The following is a 14,791-nucleotide window of genomic DNA, read 5'->3' as shown; positions in this document are numbered from 1 at the left end:
TGGCAATCTCTTCGTCAAGTACCGGAAGGGAAGGCTCGCTGACAGACGTTGTTGCTTTGTTTTTCACATAAATAGCTCCCTTCACATCCGCACCGGGACCACCACGTTTGTTAAATATCGTCGTATTCCTTGAGGCCGAAGCATGACTTTGTTGGGCACAGTGTATCGGCAGATGGCTGGAGAGTAATTTATTTAGGAATTTGCACTGTTTGCTTAGAGTAGCAATGAGTCAACGCTCCGTTTGACCAATATAATAGTGTCGGCTCGTAGAGAATATGCTATGGTGTAAAGCATGAAAGCTTGCCTATTTCAGAGCTGCCGTCGACTAGAGAGTTTTTATGAGGCGCGTCGTGTTTATTTGTACTTATTTCCAGTTAGTATGATCACCCTTAGAAGCTGCCTCCCAGATTTGTTGTTGCTGTGACGTTCAGTTATAGCCCTTACGAATGGTTTTAAACATCCCACGGTTTACTTTAGGCGAGAGTTTGGCTGCCTGTTTGTTTCTCTTTATCTCTTCAGCTCTCTCGTCCTATCCTGTAGTATATTGCCCTTCTAAAATTGTCGCTGCAATGACTTCGTAGAGTTATCTCGGGATAATTTCGCCTCAGGTGGTAAACTGATTCCGGCCTTCTTGTGTGCACTTGCTTTTACTTGGAACTCTTAAGGGCGTATTTGCCAGCGCAAACCTAAAATATTCTTGTTCTCGCTTCAAATCAAATCAAATCAAATCAAATTGTTTATTTTCCTTTCTTCTACAAAAGGAGGGCACAACCGCAAAAAGCCACTGTTACAAGCGGCTTGACGAGGCGGCTGCCCCGGTTTCCGGCAACAGCAGATATCGCGACCGTATGCGATATTATTTCATTACACATCTTGTGGATTAACCGAGGTAAAAAAGACACACACACACGCGCGCGCACACGCACACGCACACACACACGCACACACACACGCGCACACGCACACACACACACACACACACTTACGCACGCACGCACACACCCCCCCCCACACACACACACACACTTACGCACGCACGCACACCCACACACACACACACACACACACACACACACACACACACACACACACACACACACGAGAAATAAAAGCAAGACATAATAATCAAATCAAATCACAGTCATGGCCATATACTTAGCGGAAACGGGAATGGTAATAAGTATACAATTGCTATAATATGGGTATAAGAAGCACTATATACAATAACTTTTTTTTTAACAAGTGGAATCAATTTTTTTTTGAACAAAGGCTGTATACATAAGAAATCGGAAAACAGTGACCAATAGGTACTTTATACATTTGCTAATTTCTCACAAAAAGAGAAAAACTGACACACAAGGCTTTTTCAGGAAAGAAAGAGTGTTTTTAGTTTTTTTCGGGGAAAAGCGGTATATATCATTGGAAATGGTGTCGTATCTATTTAGCAACACCGGGAGGTTATACGTTACTGACTGGAGACTGTAATTGTTGCGGGGTGTCGGCGTGTACCATAAGGACGGAAAACGCGTTTGGTACGTCACAGCGTTTTTTCTTAGCTTAGATCCCAGTCGAAAAACACAACAGAAAAATACGACAGAATGATCCTGTGAGGGAATGGGACATCCTGTAGTCTGTAGTAAACCCTGTCCTGTAGTCTGTAGTAAATCCTGTCCTGTAGCCTGTAGTAAATCCTGTCCTGTAGTCTGTAGTGAATCCTGTCCTGTAGTCTGTCGTAAATCCTGTCCTGTAGTCTGTCGTAAATCCTGCCTTGTAGTCTGTAGTAAATCCTGTTCTGTAGTCTGTAGTAAATCCTGTCATGTCTGTTTTCGTAGTAAATCCTGTCATGTCTCCAATTTCAACTTGTTTGGCATAAGAAATTTACTTCCCGTGATGTTTTTTCTATTAAGTACCTGAAGTATGCAGGATATGCATAACAATTTCAATAAAAATATGACCAACAAACATAAGCATTTAGGGTCATTCTTGCCTTTCTGGTACAAGCTTGAAATTGTTTTCAGTGAATAACTGATTTCAGAAAGCTGTACCAAAAGGCATTTAAGCAATGCAACTAGTGGTACATTCACGCATGCAATACAAAAGTTCGATTTTACGCAGACTGCACCAACGTTACTAGAATCTAGTAACGTTGGACTGCACATGCCTGATCACAGTCCGAAAAAAAAGCAGTTTGCGGTGCTTATCCATTTTATTTTCCTCTTTTTACAACACTGTTCCTGGGCACTACCGTGGCTTCACTTTTTGTCATGGAGAGGCTTTTACTGCCCTCTTATGTTGCTGGGACACCAAACAAATAATTTTTATTTCATTGCCAAATATAAAAACAAAATATGGCGCGTTATTTGTATGCTACATGATCGTGCTGACTTGGAAACGGTCAGAACTATAATTTCTTTTAGTACAAAACAGCTTTCATCCGCACGTCATGTGCAACAGCGCCTGCTGCAAATTCACGGGAACCTGGACACGCCGGACGCGGAAACTCGTGGATCCAGCAGCCGCTGGAACGTAACGCTGGAACACGCCCGAGACCACGCCGTCTCCAGCGAATAGCGCAGCCGATGCTCGCGCTCGGCCTTTTTTCTTTAATAGCCGTGTAATTGCAAACCCGCGTAGCTGTTAACAAGAAATACAGAAGTCATTCCTTCAGGAAAACCTCAGTAGCGCTACAAAATTTATCCAGACTCATTTGGGCACTTTTCAGCTGATTTGGCCGTGCTTCGCAAGTAGGGCCAAATCGCGTCCCATCAATGACGCTCAACCTGTTCATAAAAGCAAATTTAATCTCCCTGTAGAAAAAAAATATTAAACGAGCATCGACAATAACCGTTCAAAAATTCGTTCCTTATATTAGTTAGGGCCATTAAAACCAAGTGAACAAATATTTCTTTGACACTGCAAAACGTGAGAGAACGGGAGAAAATTAAAATTGAAAGTCATTCTTTAGCTGGAATGCTTGCCTTTGTGAACCTTGTTCCGTTGCATTCGCACAGCAAGGCGTGTGGCGAAAAGCGCACGTCTCTATGGTGCTGCGCTATCTTGAAGAGTACGCGCGGACGATACCTGCCGAAGTCACGCAGGGATCGTTGCAAGTTCAGTCGATTCTCGAAGCACATTGCACGTATTCCAAATCACGCTGCCTGCGAGATTCGTCGCATTCACTCACATTAAAGTGCCAATTATCCCAAGCACCCCGGTTAGTCGTCGCTGGAGGAGTCCTCACATCGAGATGCTTGAAATCCGGGCCACTGATCTTGCTTTTACCACAGCTTCCGAAGCTTCAAATGTTGCTGCTGACACTCCGCGGAGACATAAGATGCACGTTTTTACAAAAAAAATTAAGCCTAACTTCAACTAGGCAAAGCGCCGATGTGAAATGTGAACGAGGCACTGGGCCACGCAGCCGCCGCAAATTTTGACCGGGAGACGAAAAGCAGGAGGGAACAAAGCAGGAGGGAACAAAGGAAGGGTAAGGAGGGAACCGGCCGATCACGAGAAGTTGTTTCGCGACCCGTCCTCACCCCTCTCGATTCTTCGTATTGTGGTCTCCCCGTCCCGCGAGTTCTGTCGCGCCTCGACATGCCTTCAGTGGTGACGATGCTTCCCCGAACTTCTTCCGAAGGGCCGGGCTAGAGGGAAGGCGCGCGTTTTCTTTCTTTCTACATTTATTATTTTAACACATCTCGGTAATGCAGCGAGTTCACTGGCGCCGTTTCTTTTTTTTTTTTTTTTCACACAGGTAACGGCAACTGGTTGGCTGTTTTTAAAATCCTATTTTAACTATTTCGGCTTGAATGGACACATGTTTCGCGTTAAAATAAACAAATTGCTCGCTAAAAAATAAAACAACAGCACACAGATTGAAACAATGGGGCTCTCAAAGACACCCAGAAATACATGTCAGAATGTGCACTGCAATTATTACACCACGTCTTCAAAAAGCACATCTTGCTTGTTTTTTATGCGTCCGTTTTGCCGAGGGGCTACCCTTGTTGCCTGATTCTTTTATCAAACATTGTCCGCAGTACAATATATGCAATGTTTGATAATGTTTGATAATGCAATGTTTGATAATGTTTTGATAATGCAATGTTTGATATGCAAGGAATTTCCGAAGTTCTCTATGTATCCATTTTGTTATATTATGGGGCTACGCTTAGATGCTCCAACATTAGTAGCGAAGGTTTTTTCCAACACGGCCGGAGTGCTAATGGCCGCAATGCAACACACGTTCATTACAACAGGCGCTTGCAATGCAATTGAACGAGATGACCGTCACTCGCACACAGCATTGTTTCCGTGCAGCGCACACTAAAAAAGTGGGATCTTGCGGCACCGCACGGGCCGCAAACACCAAGTTTCGGAGCATCTGCGTCGATCGCGGCGCTGGAATACAACCAGTCCACCCATTAACTGGCGCGCGGCATTCCCGTGTCCAGCCAAGCAGCGGTACCACATCATCCCGTACTATCCCGTTCGTGCTATCCCCTTCGCATTGGCTGAAGCCCTGTCCCCAAAGGCAATGTCCCCATGTTATTCGATGCTCTCCAGCAACCTCCCCGCGTTGCTGTCGTTCAGCGCGGCGTTTTCCTGTGTATTCCGTTCTTTCCGGGCTATTCCATCACTCTCCTAATGCCGGAAAACGCGGGGTTTTCCGACAGGGTAAGCAAGAGATTTTGTAGCAATACTGAACGGTCTGTCATGTGACACTTTCGCAATGGATCTAAACTTCTGTTTCACACTATAAAAATCTGCAGGGACTACAAAATGATCTGTGGCATGGCAGATAATAGTAATTACGGAATGCTGAATGTAGTGGCTGAAGGACAGTCTATGGGCCAGCAGAAGTTTGTGTAGTGCCTACAGGGTGTTGCACAATAACTGTAGTACAACAGACATGTCTCATGCGACAGAAATTTTGTAGTTCTATTACAAAGGTTTTTGTAGTGGGGACTGCAGAATGTCGGTCGCATGATAGATATGTCTGTTGTACTACATAAATGTCTGTCGTACGACAGACATTCTGTCATCATTCTGCAGAGATCCCTGCCTCACAACAGACCATCCTGCATTCCCAACAGAAATTCCTGTTGTGCGACAGAAATGCCTGTCTTACGACAGATTTTCTGGTGTTGTACTACAGAAATTTCTGTCGCACGACAGGCCACCCTGTAGTCCCAACATAAATTCCTGTCGTGCGACAGAAATGCCTGTCGTACGACAGATTTTCTGTAGTTGTACTACAGAACTTCCTGTCGCACGGCAGACCATCCTGTAGTCCCAACAGAAATTCCTGTCGTGTGACAGAAATTTCTGTCGTGCGACAGAAATTTCTGTAGTGCGACAGAAATTCCTGTTGTGTTTTTCGACTGGGATATGTCACTAAAGAATGAGTTGCGGCTTTTAACAGATACACGAGTGGAGTTTAAAATCTGAAGTTGTAAAGACTTAGTACATTAACGACACGGAATTGAGTGAAAAGCTCTTTTGTGTGGTAGTGATAGGGGACATTTGCAATAATTCTTAAGGCCTTTTTCTGTAGGATCAATAACCTGGTCATATTTGATTGTGTGTGGTACCCCATACTAAATGGGAGTAGGAGAAGTGCGGCAAGATAAGGGAATTATAGAACAAAAGTTTAATGCGTTCCGGAAGTGTATATCGATTTCTGTTAATTACGCCCACAGTTCTGCACAAATTTTCGATGCACTTCGTTGATATGTTGATCCAAGGATAAGTTGCAATGGAAGTGGACTCCCAACACCTTCATAGTTGTTACTAATTCTATGTTGTTTGTATGGATAGTAATTGTTAGTGGTGAAACATTTTTGTTTTTTTGCCTAAAAAGAATACCCTTTGTTTTATCTGTATTTATTAGTAGAGAATTTTGCCTGGCCCAGCTTGCAAGACGGGAAAGAATATCACTACTAGTTTCCTGTACATCCTCAGTTGTCGGACCAGTTATTAACAAGGTTGTCGCGTGAGCGTGCGGGAGCACGAGCGGCCCCGGCCCGCAGTAAGAGCCGATGCGCACGACAGCTGTTCAGCTGACAAAAGAAGTCCCACACTTTATTCGGGGCAGAATATATACAAAATAAGTGGCGCCACACGCTAGTGGCACCCTAACTAAATGGCTGAAGGGTGGCGACCTCTACATCTCCCCCCTTGAGGACCAGACGCAAGAGGGAGGACGCCAGACACTGCACGTCACAAGTTCAGGCGGTCCGGAGGCACAACACGGCGGCCACTACGTGTCCGCGTCGCACCACTGTGGTCACTGTCTGCAGGGGGCAGTCCAAGGGAACCGGGTGGTGGTTGCACTGCGGTAGCAGGCCGGGGTTCCGGAAGGGGAAGTGGCCGCTGTGGCTCTTGCTCCTCAGACGGCGGTGGTTCCACCCGTGGCGCAGGAGGTGCAAAAGGCACTAGGTGACGCCGGTTGGGTTATAGGACGCCACCCTGCTCCATTTCCACGACACAGCTTCGTGGCCGTCGTGCTGGGCTCAGCACAGTAGCTTTGACCTGGTCTGGTCGCACCCAGACACACTGGCCTGTTCGGAGCAATGGCAGATCTCGAGCTCCGTGATGCCTGTTAAAGTCAGCGTTCTGTTTCCGCTTGTAGGCTGCGTCTTTGCTCCTCACGCCTTTCCTCAACGGCCAGTGAGGACATAACAGGGAGTCCTATTTCGGAACTTTGGTTCGGAGTTGTCGTCCCATCAAGAGTTGGGCCGGGCTGAAGCCATCGACTCCTGGGGTGTCCCGGTAGCTGAGCAAGGCCAGATGAGGATCTGCTGCTTTGCGGAACAACTCCTTGATGGTCCTGACCATTCTCTCCGCCTCTCCGATCGATTGTGCATAGTGCGGGCTGCAGGTGACGTGGTCAAAGCCGTGAGATGCCGCAAACGCTGCAAAAGCTGCAAACTCGTCTGAAGAGAACGGTGGACCGTTGTCCGATCTGACCTCTCGCGGAATCCCATGGCGGACAAACATGCTTTTGAGGACGTCAATGACTGCCTGAGCCGTTGTGCTAATAAAGGTTACGACTTTTGGGTACCTGGAGTGGTAGTCCACCACCAAGATAAATGTCTGGCTGTGGAGGTGGAACAGGTCCATTCCGACAAGTTCCCATGGTCGTCCAGGTAGGACCGTGGAGATCAGGGGTTCTGCAAGGTTCACCCGAGTGGAAGCACACTGTTCGCAGTTGGTTACCAGATAGGTAATGTCTGCCGAAATGCCAGGCCACCAAATGGACTCTTGAGCAAGAGCTTTCGTCTTATTAATGCCTTGGTGTCCTTCGTGTAACAGCGTCAAGACAGCCGGCCGAAGGGAATGTGGGATAAATATCCTGGCGCCTTTCAGTAGAACACCGTCACAGACAGAGAGCTCATCTGCTGCTGAGGCATACTGGGAGAGGTGCAGTTGCAGCTTGTACTTCTGTGGCCAAACATTCTGGCAGAAGGAGGTGAGGGCTCTGCACTCGCCATCTGACTCTTGTGCCCGTCGCACGTCCTGTGGGCTTAGTGGCAAGGCTCCTGACATGCCGCTCACCACTTGAGCTGCAAACAATTCCACGGTGTCCAGGGGGAGGGACGCATTTTGGGTTATGCGTGACAACGTATCTGCCGTAGCTAGCAGCTTTCCTGGTACGTGCAGCATCCGGAACTGGTATCGCATGGTCTTTAACTGGAGCCTCTGTATGCGAGGCGGCAGCATGTCCAGCTCCATCTTGCCGAAGAGTGAAACGAGTGCTAGGTGATCTGTCTCGACATCAAAGGTGCTGCCGCGGACGAATTCGTCAAACCGTTGGATAGCCCATGTCGTTGCCAACGCTTCCCTTTCTGTCTGGCTGTAACGCTGCTCTGTCTCGGTCATTGACCTCGAAGCAAACGCAACTGGGCGGCGCTCTCCAGAGGGCTGGGTCTGCAGCAAGACCGCGCCGAGTCCAAACGAGCTTGCGTCAGCCGAAACTGTGGTGGCGTATGACGGATGGTGCTTGGCCATGCAACGGTCTGACGTCAGGAGTTCCTTGATTTTCTCGAATGCAGCATTTTGTTCATGCTGCCACACTGTCATGAATCAAGGTTAATCCCCGGAATGACGCCCAATGAAGAAGATGAAGAAAGGAAGAGGAGGAGAAAGAGCGCAGCTGCGGGAGGAAGACCCCGGGGTTCGGAAACAGCCAGGGGAGCCGCGACCCAAGCTACCGACGTCGCCACACTAGCCTGGGCGGGAGCGGGCCGACGACGCTTCGGCTCCGATCTCCCGACGTTCCGCCAACCCACGTCTTGGCGGCTCCAGCGGCGACGGGCGCGTGTCTGCGGTCAGCATCGTATCGTCGTCCTGTGCTACGACGGTCCCGATAACGGCAAGGTCCTCTGGAGTACCAGCCTCTTCACGCTAGCTACCCAACATCGCGACGACGGCACGCGGGTACCAGCTCTTCGTGGCTGCTTACGTCAACCACCAGATCCATAAGTCAACACCCCCGAAATATGTAAGCCTCACCTGGTGCAGCGTTCCGGGACATAGTTGTGGCTGTTAGGGAGAGGTGTCTTAGGACATTCTGTATATTTCATCGTCGACAGTTCGATAGCTTTATCTCGTGTATGGTTTTATTAACTCGGTTTTGTTTGCTTCGATATTTGCAGTGTCATAAATGTCTTTTGTTAACCTGGCCTTGTTTCCCATTTCCTTCTTCTCTGCCTATCGAGACGCGTGACATTAATATTTGGCGAGCCTGCCAGGATTAATGTCACGCGTTATTAATGTCACGCGTCTCGACAGGCAGAGAAGAAGGAAATGGGAAACAAGGCCAGGTTAACAAAAGACATTTATGACACTGCAAAGGTCGAAGCAAACAAAACCGAGTTATTAAAACCATACACGAGATAAAGCTATCGAACTGTCGACGATGAAATATACAGAATGTCCTAAGACACCTCTCCCTAACAGCCACAACTATGTCCCGGAACGCTGCACCAGGTGAGGCTTACATATTTCGGGGGTGTTGACTTATGGATCTGGTGGTTGACGTAAGCAGCCACGAAGAGCTGGTACCCGCGTGCCGTCGTCGCGATGTTGGGTAGCTAGCGTGAAGAGGCTGGTACTCCAGAGGACCTTGCCGTTATCGGGACCGTCGTAGCACAGGACGACGATACGATGCTGACCGCAGACACGCGCCCGTCACCGCTGGAGCCGCCAAGACGTGGGTTGGCGGGACGTCGGGAGATCGGAGCCGAAGCGTCGTCGGCCCGCTCCCGCCCAGGCTAGTGTGGCGACGTCGGTAGCTTGGGTCGCGGCTCCCCTGGCTGTTTCCGAACCCCGGGGTCTTCCTCCCGCAGCTGCCTCTTTCTCCTCCTCTTCCTTTCTTCCATCTTCTTCATTGGGCGTCATTCAGGGGATTAACCTTGATTCATGACACTACCCCCCTCTTCAAGAGTTTTTTCCCTAAAAACGTCTTCCCAACCTCCCTCAGGAAGGCAAGGATTGACCTCAAGTCCAGAACCGCTGTTCACTCTTGGCGCACTTATTGTTCACCATCACATTGTTCACGCTGCCATTGTTCACTATCATGCACTCATTGTTCCCCACAGTCGTCACCCATTGTTCGCTCTCAGTTCATCACCGTACACTTCACTGCTGACCGCGCACCATACCCGTTCTGTTCACACACTCTTCACCAATTGCACAACCATAACCGTCTCTAACACCACGTTACTCATTGTCCGCACACAGCAGATCCCCAAATCAAACATTTCTCTAACTATACTACAATTCACAACTACACACCTCTGAATACATATACGCGGCGGGGTTTTTCGTCGTGCAACTACAATTCCGACTTAACCTTTACACACAATGAAATTGCCCTCCATCTGTATGAGTCCTATTTGTCACCGTATCAAGTCCGTGGTTGCCGTCAGGTCTTTAAGCCGATTATTTCTTTTTTACCTTCTTCCAGCGAGCCCATTTAACATCCTTCTCTAGGCAACCGCTTCGGTTTCTCCAAAAAGCTGTCGTTCGACCTTTTCCACAGCTGTCACATGAGTTTCTCTCGACGGTATCTTAAGGTACCGACACAATCTGATCATCCCCTTTTTGCGATCACGCGGAATTGTCTGGACAGTTCTTTCGGCTTGTGACGCAACTGATTTCCCTTGACGTGGCCGACCTTGCTGTTGCTCAATTTCGAACCTGCTTTTGCTGCGTCGCATTGTGGTGAGTCGTTTAGATGTCCGCCTGGTTGTGTGGGATAGCTTGTGCAGTTTTCCAGTTTGCCGGTCATTCGCGAGAGTACTACACTGGCGCTCCAGAACTTGTCTACGTGTCCAGCTCTCCCATTCTCGTTGCTCCGAGCTCTTTCTTGAGGATGCATGTTGTTGCTTTCTGGTGGTCGCCCGAGACTGCTTATGTGGGCCTCGCCAAACATATTCGCCAGCGGCTACTAGCTCGTGCATGACATCCCTGTACAAGTCCTTCCTTCGCGTCTCTGTATCGACAGTAGACCCTTCATCTTTAGAGTGCGGTCCTAGTTGATTTGCAAGCTCGGCGAATGGCTCAGCATCTGTGATTGCCGTAACAAGGCCAATATTTTCCATGCCCTTTTCAGAAGCAACCCTAGCCTCCGTACTGGCTGCTTTCTCCATATGAGGAGGAACTCCGCACTTCAACGTAGTCTTGCTACCACAAGTACTCATTTCAGAAAAGACCTTGTCTGTCTTCACTCGCTGTGCGAGGACCTCTCTGTCTTTATAGGAACCGCCAAAAGCATCTGTGGACAGCAAACTGTCCTCGGCTGGCACCCTCTCGATGCGCCCATCTTCTTGTGGCTTGCCTTCCGCCGTGCCACACGCACCACGTTTCCCGTGTCGCACTTTGAACGCTACTTCTTCCTCCTCGGTCTGCCACGAGACGTTTGTATCTTTTCCATCTGTCTTACTCTCCACATTATCGCTTTCTGCAGTGCGCGTGCATTTCATCTTACGTGCGGCGGGTTCAATACTCTCTGCTTTTCTGACGCTACTCTCCACAAGACGCAGCTGTGACTCTGTCTGTTGTATCTGTTTTTCCAATTCTCTTTTTTCTCCCTCAAACTTTTCCTTCTCTTTCTGACTCTCTTCTTCAATTATTCGAAATGCCTGCTCTTTGTTCAACCCGAGCGTTTGAACTAACGATAGCACTTTTTCCCAATCCATTCTTCTAAGCAGGCGAGACGCGTGACTGGGCCAGTCCTGGCAGTTATTGCGCCAGTATCCTGGCAGGCTCGCCAAATATTATGTCACGCGTCCTGACCGGCAAAGAAGAAGGACATGGGAAGCCCGGACATGTTTGGGAAATGATATTTATCACACGCCAAACTTCCGTCGGAAGAAAACCAGAGAAAAGAAACCCACACGTATTGACAAACTATCACACTCTCGCCAACGCAATATATACAATGTCCTTAGATGACTCTCCTTTACGTCGTCATATAGTCCTAGGAAGATGTTCTACAAAATGCAGTGCTTACTCAAGTCATGGGTTACGACGGGATGGAAGTCGCCGCATGGCCATGAAGAGCTGATGTACGCGTTCTGTCACCACGATGCTGGGTACTGGTGTAGTGCGACTCGGTTCGATAGCGTCACCGTTATGGGGGCCGTCGTAGCACAGGACGACGATACGATGTCGCTGACCGCAGACGCGCGCCCGTCGCCGCTGGAGCCGCCAAGACGTGGGTTGGCAGAACGTCGGGAGACCGGAGCCGAAGCGCCGTCGGCCCGCTCCCGCCCAGGCTTGTGTGGCGACGTCGGTGTGTTGGGTCGCGTCACCCCAGGCTTCGCTCTTCGTGAGTTGGGTCTCTTCTTCCGCCCCTGCCTCGATCTCTTTTCTTCCTTCTCTTCTTCCTTCGTCGTCCTTGCGGGGATTTCCCTTGACTCGTGACACTCACCCAACTCACAGACTTGCTTAGAAGTGCTCTGATGGGAGCTGTGACATCCGAGATGCAAGGCAAAAACCGGGCAAGATGGTTGACCATTCCGAGCAGTCGTCGCACACCTGCGATGTCGGTTGGAGCCTCCATGGCTTTGACTGCTTCGACCTTGTCTGGATGTGGCTTGATGCCTTGTGCTGAAACGATGACTCCTAGGAAGGAGACTTCGGAGACACCAAAACGACACTTGTCTTGGTTCAATGTGATGCCTGCCTTTGCAAGGCGAAACAGCACCTGGCTCAGTCTGGCATCGTGCTCCTTGCGGGTGCGCCCAAAGGCCAGAATGTCGTCTAACATATTGGCGACTCCTTCCTGGCCTTCCAGGATCCTGGCCATCTGTTTTTGGAAGTACTTCGGCGCGGAGGTGATGCCAAAGGGGAGCCGGCAGAAGCAGTATCGGACAAAAAATGGGGTGATGAAGGTTGTGAGCTCTTGGGAGTCTGCAGAGAGTTTAACCTGGTGGAAGCTGGCTGTTGCATCCAGCTTTGAGAAAACTGTTGCGTCGCGAAGGAGGCCAAGGACTTGCTCTACAGTTGGTAGAATGTGGCGTTCACGAAGGACAACCCTGTTCAGCTGAGTCAAGTCAACGGATAACCGGTAGGAACCATCGGCTTTCCGGACTACGACGAGACCAGAGCACCACGGCGTTGGATTGTCGACCCTGCGAATCACGCCTCCTTCCTCCAGTTTGTCAAGCTCGTGGAGCACGACCTCGAGCAGCGGGATGCGAATCATGCGAGGCGCGCTTAGGAAGAAGGGTGCGGCATCATGGCTAAGGAGGATAGTGTACTCGTCCTTCAGGGTGCCCAATCCTTGGAAGAGCTCCACGCGCAATGTTGCTTTAGGGGTCTGGAGTTCGTCGAGAAATTTTACAACTTCAAGGGCTTGAAGCGCCGGCAGTGCCAGAAGAGGTACAGTGAGAGACTGGATCACGTACAAGCGCTGAGAAGTCTTGCCATGTACGACTCTAGCACACGCAGCGGCTGACCGCCGGGTCCGGTAAGCAGGGTGTTGACTTGGTCGAGCTCAGCTGGCAACGCAGGGAAGTCGTTCGGAACGGCGGACACCTCGGCTCCGGAATCGACTTTGAACTGCGCTGTGTAGTTGTCAACGGTGACGTCGACGAACTTTGCCGCGGCGGGCGTCCCGACAGCGTGTAGGTGAATAGAACCGAGCTTGTGTTTTGCCTTCCTAGCGCGGCACACCTCAGCAAAGTGCCCTTTCTTTCTGCAGAAGTTGCAGGCGGAATTTCGTGCAGGGCAGTTCGAACGTGGATGTGGCGCGCGGCCGCAGAATTCACATGTTGACGGCTGGCGGGAGCGCTCTCCCTTCCGCGGGGGCGAAGGCGGCTTATCGTAGTTGCGGCGGCGAGAGGCGAACTTGTTATCGCGTACGCCGTAGAGGGGTAGCTCGCGGGAGTGCTCTGCGTGGTTTTGGGGCAACATTTTTTCTTTGTCGGTGTCTTCTGACTGACGGGCCTGCATCCATGCTTCTTTGAGCGTCAACTTCGCGTTGCGGCAAAGCTGGTCCGAAAGGGGCGAGTCGCGGAGGCCGACGACGAATCTATCGCGCACCAGCCTTTGCTCCACCTCAGCTGACGGATAGTTGCACGGCTTTACCATTTTACACAGTTCGGCGTAGTAGGCGTCTATGCTTTCGTCAGGCAACTGAACGCGTCGGTGAAAACGCGACGACTTGTAGAGTTCGTTCGCCGGGTGCACAAAGTGGTCGGTGAAGCGAGTGGCAACCGCTTGAAATGAGGCGAGTGATGCGGCGTTGAGCGAGAACGTCTCGAGCACTGGACGGGCCTCCGGCCCCATGCAGTACAACAACGAGCGTACCTGCATGTCGCCGGACGCTTGAGTCAGGCCCGAAACAACGGCGTAGTCCTCGCAGCGGCTGAGCCATGCTGGCCAGGTTCCGGGGTTCGTGAAGTCGAACGGTGCGGGCGGCTGGAGGTTGAGGCTGAACATTGTAGGCGGCGCTCCGTCCTTGAGGGCCATTGTCGTGCGGTCGGGGTGAGTCCGCGATGAGGGGCGTTACGCGGCCACTTCTGACACCATGTCGCGTGAGCGTGCGGGAGCACGAGCGGCCCCGGCCCGCAGTAAGAGCCGATGCGCACGACAGCTGCTCAGCTGACAAAAGAAGTCCCACACTGTATTCGGGGCAGAATATATACAAAATAGGTGGCGCCACACTCTAGTGGTAGCCTAACTAAATGGCTGAAGCGTGGCGACCTCTACAGTTGTGTCTTCTCCATAGCAGACAAGCGAAGCTTTTGGGTGACACAAAGCGTTTGGAAGGTCGTTGACGTATATGCAGAAGAGAAGTGGTCCTAGAATGCTCCCCTGGGGAACACCTGAGCCGATGCGTTTAAAGGGACCCTGCAACAATCTTCGTGCAGTGCAAGTAAACCTGCGCGACGTTTAGATTAGACTTGCAGGAACCCCCCGAGCCAAATATTACACGTGCACGTGAAGCGGTAAGCGCGCAAATCGCCATGAAAGACGCGGAAAAACCAACCGCTCTCCCTTCAATTCTCCTCATTATGCACCCCTGGCATGGCCTCTGCTACGTCCATCGGGCCATGGCTGCCCTGGCTGTCCTATTGGCTGTCGCCGGTCAACTTCGCGGCTAAATTCTGGCATTTCCTGTGACGATCAGCCGTCGTCGGCGCTGTGTAGAAACCTCTTCTATGTCTGAACCTGTCCGCATGCTTTTGGTGTTTCTTTTGTTTTGAGTGCGCGCGGAGTTTGAGGGACGAACTAAATATTCCACTTTCAACGAGCCCACTCGACAACAAAC

General features: G+C 50.3%; 2 pseudogenes; both read right to left on the bottom strand.

Annotated features, from left to right (window-relative positions):
• Positions 1–6,225: 6,225 nt before the first annotated feature.
• On the bottom strand, positions 6,226–6,960 carry LOC144151819 (uncharacterized; annotated as a pseudogene).
• Positions 6,961–13,369: 6,409 nt separating this feature from the next.
• LOC144151513 (uncharacterized) lies at positions 13,370–13,998 on the bottom strand (annotated as a pseudogene).
• Between the last annotated feature and the right edge of the window lie 793 nt (positions 13,999–14,791).

Source organism: Haemaphysalis longicornis, unplaced genomic scaffold (genome assembly GCF_048455015.1).
Source record: "Haemaphysalis longicornis isolate Haplotype H1 unplaced genomic scaffold, Haemaphysalis longicornis Haplotype H1 scaffold_9, whole genome shotgun sequence".
Classification (NCBI taxonomy): Eukaryota; Metazoa; Arthropoda; class Arachnida; order Ixodida; family Ixodidae; genus Haemaphysalis; species Haemaphysalis longicornis.
The sequence above is the reverse complement of the archived record's forward strand: the minus strand, read 5'-3'. Positions and strand labels throughout refer to the sequence as shown.